At 34.6% G+C, this 8698-nt stretch overlaps 1 pseudogene across 1 annotated transcript; it reads right to left on the bottom strand.

The window, feature by feature from the left end:
- Positions 1 to 1408: 1408 nt before the first annotated feature.
- LOC149563600 (putative L-type lectin-domain containing receptor kinase S.5) lies at positions 1409 to 4810 on the bottom strand (annotated as a pseudogene). The gene is made up of 2 exons (XR_016363568.1): positions 3460 to 4810; positions 1409 to 2499 (listed from the first exon to the last, which is right to left on the bottom strand). The product of XR_016363568.1 is annotated as a putative L-type lectin-domain containing receptor kinase S.5 (transcript).
- Positions 4811 to 8698: the final 3888 nt, after the last annotated feature.

Below are 8698 nucleotides of genomic sequence, written 5' to 3'. Positions count from 1 at the left end.
ACTTCTAAAATTAAATCACAATTTCAATTTTTTAAACTTTGAATAAACATTGATATATAAGATGCTAATTCAAATATCTACCATTCAAACCTTTTGTAATTTGTATCAATGTATGAATATTTATTTTTCTATTTTTTTTTGAGTGTATCTATACATTTTTTTATATAAAAAAAGGTGTAGATTCAATATGGATATCTTGGATTACAAATAAATTGTCTCATACATTCCTTCTAAAATTGAATTTGTGAAGTAGTTTTGAAATGGTGCCAATAGATGAATTGATATCTCTTGTCTCAAACATATAACCTTTCATGATTGTTATGAAGAGCTGAATATTTATATTTGTACAATATTTTGAAGATATATGTAGATTAATTTTGGAAATAAAATCATAGCTCTACATTCAATCCAAAAAAATTGAGTGCACTTAATCCATCTTACACAATACTTTAGGTCAATAGTTTGAAATAAACCACTACATAAATTGATATCTCTTATGTCAAACATTCAACCCTTTCATGATTCCTATCAACATACAAATATATTTATATCTATACAATCTTTTGAAAATAGTTTTACTATATCTTGAAATAGAATTTTAGGTGTAGATTCAATCCAAAAAATATTATACTACATAACACATGAATATTTATGTTTGTACAATCTTTTCTAAACACACACACACACACACACACACACACACACACACACACACACACACACACACACACACACACACACACACACAAATAAAAATAAATAAATAAAAATAAAAATAAAATTAGGTACATAATCAATTTAGAGTGTTCAAAGTGCATATAAATCCTCTCATACAATACTTCTAAAATAAAATTGCAATTTTAGATCAGTTAAACACTAATAATAAGATGATATGCCATATCTCAAGCACTGAAACTTTCCATATTTTCTATAAACATATGAATATTTATGTTTTTACAATCTTTTGAAAATATAAATTACAATAATTTTAAACTAAAAGTTCAGGTGTAGGTTCATTATAGATAGCTTAGACTACAAATAAATCATCACGTACAATCTTTCTCAAATTAAATTGTACAACTTAATGTCAGCCAAAGAAAACATTGGTACATAGTTGATATTTTTCATCTCAAGCATTCAAGACTTATATAATTAATATAACAAACATTCAAGTCTTATATAATTACTATTACAAATAAATGTATATTTATAAAATCTTTTAACATAATTGTACAATACTTTTGAATTCAAGATTCAAGTGCAACTTAATCAATTGAGAATGTCACATTCAAATCTTATATAATTACAATAACAAATAAATGTACATTTGTACAATCTTTTAACACAATTCTATAATACTCTTGAAATCAAGATTCAAATGTGAATTCAATCGACAATGCCAATAGAATTTGCACAAATTCAAGTTACTAAATTTCAAAATAAACTCTGATACATAAGATGATATCTCTCATCTCCAACATTCATACCTTTTAGAATTGAACTCCCCTCCTACATTTCATGACTTCTATTACAAATCTAATACTTATATTCATACAATCTTTGAAACATCCCTATAATCTATTGCCAATTCTAGGTCATCTGTGTTGACCACAAACACAAGCAACAACGACTATAAACATGGTGACACAATTCACTTAAACTACATGGTAACTCTTCCTACCGAACCCACTTTCTACCCAAATGACTTAAACATCACACACTAAGACTTCATTCCTAAACTAAAAGTATTAAATGACTTATTTTTCTAAACTTAGATTTTCCATTAATATATGATATTTAAGGGTGACCCTTTCCACCCTATACCTTTACAAACGATTTGGACATGCTTTCTCTACTAGAACCAACTGAGCTGCTCGTCAAACTGCTATCATCATAGTCAGAATGAAGCCAAACAAACGGAGGCCGAAATGTTGGAACATATGGAAGCGGCCTTTCCTTGCACAGAATCTGTTTCACCTGTCTCATAGTTGGCCGGTTTGGTGGATTGGGATGTGAGCAGGCCAAACCCACCATGAACAAACACATTATATCATCCTGATTAACAGCGCCGAGAACATGATCAGCAGGCGGAGGGAGAGGCAAACGGCACTCAACAGCTTCAAAGAGCCTACTCTCTCTGTACAATTTCCACACCCAACCCACCAAATCGAGCGCATCTCCCACAGCCCAAGGAGAGCCCTTCCACAAACAATTTCAAGAACAATGGCGCCGAAACCAAAAACATCCGATTCAACAGTGGCTCTTCCAGTGTGAAAACACTCTGGAGCAATGTACCCAAGTGTGCCCGCTACACGACTCGCTGTAAAAGACATCCTGTTGGGTTGTATTATTCGAGCAAGCCCAAAGTCTCCCAACCGAGCATTGTATTCTGAGTCCAGCATGATGTTGCTCGGCTTTAGGTCGCGGTGGATTACCTGTTGCTCGCATTCCTCGTGGAGGTAAACCAGCGCAGACGCCAAACCAGATATGATTTTGTACCTGAAAAGAATACCACGGATAAATTGTTATATTAATACAAGAGCGGACCTGCCGTATGTCACATGATCAAAGGATCAAATTAGAAGATTATTCTATTGTTCAACTGTGTCATCTATGGGTTCAATTCATTGATTCATGAGTAGTAATTCTCATGAAATTATCATTTGAAATTATCTTTTATGAGAATGAATGAAACAATTATTACTTATTATTCTATATGATGATCACAACAATTTCTGTAGTTTTTGAGTCAAATTCATTGATCTTTGTTTAATGTATACTTATTTACGAAAATTTTCCTCATTAAAATGAATGAAATACTTAGCACTCATTGCATATAGGTGATACTCAAAGCAACTTGTGTGGTTTTTTGAATCAAACTTATTGATCCATGTTTCATGAGTGTGGTTAACAACCATCCATCTTTTATGTAAATGAACTTGAAACACTTTGCCACTTATTGCATCTAGGTGATGCTAACATCAACTTGTGTAGTTTTTGAGTTAAACTCATTGATTCATGCTTCATGAGTAGTGGTTTACAAGAACCCATCTCTGATAGAAATGAATGAAACATGCATCTAGGTTATGCTTAAAGCAACTCGTGTAGTTTTTAAGTCAAACTAATTGATCCATGTAATATGAATAGCTGTTCACAAGAATCTGTCTATCTACATGATGATAAATGAAACACTTATTCCATCTAGATGATGTTCACAAAGGTGAAGCACCGGAAGATCACCCATCTCAGTTCTACTCCAGCTCAAACACACTTAACTATTGAATTTGCTCCATCATTAAATCTACTTTATCTACAACCTCACCCTTTTGATCTTCTATGTTAAATTCAATCGAAGATCATATAAAAAAATTCTCTATCAAATGATCAAAATTCAAATTACAAGAGTTTAGTCTCTAACAAATAATGAAAACCCGGCTGATAGATAATGAATTACTATACCTCTGCTCCCAATCCAGACGGCCTTCGGCTATATACTTTTCGAGGCTCCCGTTGGGCATGTACTCATACACCATCAGAAGATTACCCTTCTCATGGCACCACCCAAGGAGAGGCACCAGGTTTCTATGGCGGAGCTGATTGATTATTCTGATCTCCGAGATAAACTCCTCTTTCCCTTGCGCGGAGTCTTTGAATATGCGCTTCACAGCCACCGCAGTCTTGTTCTTCCGCAGGTGCGCTTTATAAACCGCTCCGCAACCACCACAGCCAATCTGAGACTGCGTGCTGAAATTCTGAGTGGCCTTCTGGAGGGCTCTGTGTTTGAATTCATGTGGCTGACCAGGAAGTTTACGAAGGGCATCTGAAATGACGGCCGCATCTGCCTTATACTTCCGGTGCTTCATAAACAATATAACGATGAGCACTCCAAAGAAGACTGCAAGAGCCATTCCAGAGACCAAAAGTCCGATCTTTAATCCCCAGTTGAGTTTGCAGGTTTCGAGCTCTTCGATCTCGAGACTCCATGAATGGACGCAGTTAAGCTCAGTGTTATTCCCCGTGGAAGCCGTGAAGCCAAAATAGACTAATGGGTCGAGAAAATGAGCGAGATTGATGGGATACTGTAGAACAGGCTGTGAGGGAATCCCATCAGGCGTCTTTGCGATATTAGCCTTTAGAAGCCTTTGAATCGCGCTGTACTGAATCCACACCGTGATGTTTCCTTCGCTCTTTAAATTGATACTACCCACATCAAGAGACGCAATTTTTGTGGAATTTATGCTGTTGACATCAATGGCTACGTGATTATCATCTGGATCGTTTGTACCGTTGCTCTTCACTGTGTCGAATTCAACTGCCACCATCTTGTTGCTTCTCAGTCCATCAATGGTGGAATTGAAGAGCCCCAGCCAGCGGCCATGGCTTGCATCTGGTCCATGTCTGATGTCTTTGTTTGAAGATATTATAAACGCCATGCCCTCACCTGCACTTTTGTTGTACGTAGGTGCAATGTTGAAAACAAAAGTGGAGTTGAATGATACTGGATTGTTTGGGTCTTTCCATAGTCTGTATGGATCATTGAATATGACTCTTCCGTCTCTATTTTGTAGGGAATACGGGGCCTCTGGATTTACAGTTTCTGCTGTGACTTGCAAGGACTCAAAAGCTATGCCGGAGTTGTAGAATGTGAAGAGGCTGTTGTTTTCTGTTTTAAATACTCTGAAAAATGAAATTCCCACTAACAGTTCGCACCAGTAGAATATAGATCAATGCCAATAATGAAACTCTGTGAAAACCCATTTAGAGGCTGCAGAGTACTGAGGCTTTAGAATGGTATCGGGCTACCAGTTTGTTTAGGTTAAATGAATTCTGGGGAAGAGTAAGACATGGATGGGAAATAGACTTGACTCTGAGTCAATGATTTACAGTGCCTCACATGATCTTTTTAATTTGTGGTCTCTGTTGGATGTTTCCTCAAGAATACGGACATCATGCATATCTTATCCTCTCATTGTGGTGATCAATTTTTTTTGTGTTGTTCCCTTCGTTGTTGAAACCTTCAACGCTCGATCAATCACTCCGAAACACCAAACGTACGTTTTAGATAAGATGTTAGTCTTGAGAATCGTTCATAGTCATGGAGGAAAAGACATGATGAATCCAGTGTCAGTATTTTGGCACAGCACAACGCTTTAAAAACGTGGTCCATCCCTCCACACCAATTCTATAATAACAATTGTTGTGGTTGAGAACAGCGTAAATATATATAGGAGTAAGTGGGACATACCATATTCAAATTTTGTTAATGTTATGGAGTTGTATGTCATTATTTTCTTATCAAATTTTCTTACAATAAAAACTTTCCATAGAGAAAAGTCATATTGTTCATCACAAGTCATCAAATTCTTTTCATTTACATCATCAAATTCTTTTCATTTATAGTATGCATATATAATGTGGGCCATTGTTTTCTTATATGAATTTCTTAAAATGAAAACTTTACATTGGAGAGAAGTTATGTAGATCACCAAAAAAAACAATTATAATCATTTCATTAATTGCACCCAAATATCAAGTGTTGTATTGTTTTCATAAAAAAAGACTCTAAATTGGAGAAAGTTGTCCAGCCTTCATGTTAAAACTTTGACAATACATTAGATTACTCAAATATATTTTTATTACCGCTAATTGTAATGTTTATTCTTATATTAATTTATTTGTACAAAACTAATATGTAAATGAAACTATTAGAAAATACTGAGGAAGAAGTAATACCATATAGTGGGACATATCATAATTAAATTTGGTATTACTATGTAAGTATTTCCTCATTACATTCATTTTATTAATTAAAATTTATAAAAAAAACTTCGTATTAGAGACAAGTCATATGGGTTTCTATAAGTTATTATATTCACTTCACTATTGTAGGCAAATATCAAGTATGTCATTATTTTTTAATCTCTTAGAATAAAAACTTTACATATGACACAAGTCATCAATCTTCACATGCCATTAAACTCACTTCTCTTATGGTACCCATAAATGAAGTGGGCCATTGTTGTCTTATGGAAATCTCTTAGAATAAGAACTTTACATTGGAGAGAAGTCATATCAAACTCTAAAAACTATTACAATCACATTGTGATATTGCTATCAGGATTTAACTGTGTGATTTTGAATCAAACTTATTGACCCATGTTTCATGAGTAGTGATTCAACATGAATCCATCTTGAATGAGAATAAATGGAACACTTATCACTCATTAGATCTAGGTGATGCTCACATGGGTGAAGCACCAGGAACATTGAACCCAAGTACCAACTAGAACATTGTTTTCATAAATAAGAACTCTACATTAGAGAAAATTTATCTCTTTCTCCATGTTAAAACTTTGGCATAACACTAGATTAGTCAAATATAATTTTATTAAACCTAATGTTATGTTTATTCTTGTATAAATTTATTTGTACTAATGTGTGTGTGTGTGTGTGTGTGTGTGTGTGTGAAACTATAAGAAAATATTTAGGAAGAAGTAAAATTGAAGAGCCTAAATTTAGAAGAATTTTTTGTTAGAATGATTAGAATTATTGAGAGTGGGGTGAATCAGTTATCCTCAGCTCCAAATGTACCTTTTCAACTTTTAATAACTTCAAACAATCTCATTAAATGACTTGATCTATATAACTTTAAGTCTCTATTCTCTATATGTGTGCCAACTAATAGTAAACTAAATAACTATAAAAATTTCTTGCATAACATAACATTCAAACAAGTAAAATACACTCTGACATCAAGATTTAATGTGGAAACCCAATTTGGGAAAAACTACCAAGTAATATGCTACCAATTTTTCACTCTTCTGAAGTGAGCTTGGTTAAGAGCCAACCCTATTAAATGTTATAAAACAAAATGTTAAATGTGACCCTGTTAAAGGATTTAATCACTCTATTAGGAGTGGCCTTATGAGAGGACTTATGATCGTTCCATTAGAATGTCACCTTGATTATAGGATTTACAAAATGATTGTTAGGTAAACCTTGATTAAAGGATTTTGACTGCCACAATGGTTAGAATGTAACAATAGGTTTGGTTTGTAAAACACAACTCACTTTGTCAATTTAGATCTCCATTCAGTCATCTACTGGTTCATTGACTGGCCTTCATTATCATCTTCATCATTGATCTATTTTCCATCCCTTCAAGCAATCATACTTCAATACTCTCTTCACTTTACCTATGTTGCTTTGTTCTTCATAGGTTCTCCTTAAGATCACCAATAAAAAATGAGCCAACAGTTAGAGTAAATAGTTCTTTTCTATTTAACTCTTATATTAAGTTTACTTAGGTAACCTCATGAATTAGGAGGAATTATATATTCTTATATATTATTATTATGAGGATATTGGGATTCATCTTTCTTACTTCAACTACTCTTAAGATATCACATGTGGTTAATTCCAATTTGGACACCACACTTCTAGATTGTAAGTGGATGGTAGGTGGTTGATTCCATCAGTACTCTAATTCCTCCAAGTTGAGACACTTGTCTCAATCTTGTCCAAGTTTCCTCCCAACTCTTGCCTATATAAACAAGATAGTGTTAGAATATGAAAATATTGATAACCCAGAAAACTAGTGCAAAGAATAGACATCTAAACTATGAATGCGAATGATACAAAATCAAAATAGCAACATAGAGTTAGTCTCCAAGAGAGTAATGTAAATGCTAGAAGCACAATAGCATTAAGAGGATGCAAAAGAAATTAATTACAAATACAAGCCAAGTAGTGTGCTTATATAGACAAGGAAGAGGGAGGTGGTGATAACACCAACCAATGAGGAGAAACCATCTATCGGACTAAAGATAGAAAAGTATCTTCCTAAGATAGCTAATGGATGCTCACATGTAGGAAGGTGACACCTCACAACCACTTTCTAAATAAGGCATGCTTTATTAACTTAAGTAAGATTATTAAAAGTGTAGGAAAAAAACTAGCAATATGGGGAAAAATAAATAACCCACTAGGAAATTAAAAACTACACTAACAACCCCCCATAAGTGAAGCTTAGGTGGATGTAGAAATGGGTCCTGGCAAGTCAAGATTGATGAGGTACCCATTTACATAAAAGTCCCCCAAAAGAGAGAGAAAAGAGACTCCCTAAAAAAAAATTAGGACTCCAAGTGAGAGGAAGAAGCCCCCCCAAAAGATGAAGCATCCCACACCCCCAGCAAAGCTCACAAATTTTGTCTGATAGATCCACTTACATCGAACAAGTTTTCTTCCCTTACGAAGAGGGACAAGATCCCAAGTGTTGTTCCTCATCAAGGAACTATACTCTTCCTACATAGTTGTATCCCACTCAAGAATACTAGAAGATTTATTAAAGGATGGTGGATCTAAGGTAGTAGTAATGAAGACATGTGGAGCATCCTAGAATTATGAATGAGTTTACCTAGTGTCTGATGGATCCCCAACCCAATCACCTATAGACTACAAGGTCTATCTAGCCTAAAGTGGACTAGAAGATGGAGAATCTGGAGGAGAATCATCAACCTGTGAATGATGACTAGGAGAGGAAGGAGGTAAGTCCTCTGAATCACTCTCTACACCAAAAGTGGAGGTAGAAGATAGCTCAGGTGAATCTGACTCATTAGAAGATCTATCATATATTCCAAGTGACTCCAATGTCAAAGTAGGAGTTGGAGAAGTGCTAGAAAGGGAGCTTGAAGATCCC

Source organism: Cupressus sempervirens, chromosome 4 (assembly GCF_028749045.1).
Source record: "Cupressus sempervirens isolate cs-2001-9-10 chromosome 4, ASM2874904v1, whole genome shotgun sequence".
In the NCBI taxonomy this organism is placed as follows: domain Eukaryota; kingdom Viridiplantae; phylum Streptophyta; class Pinopsida; order Cupressales; family Cupressaceae; genus Cupressus; species Cupressus sempervirens.
This window is presented reverse-complemented; position numbering and strand designations above follow the sequence as displayed.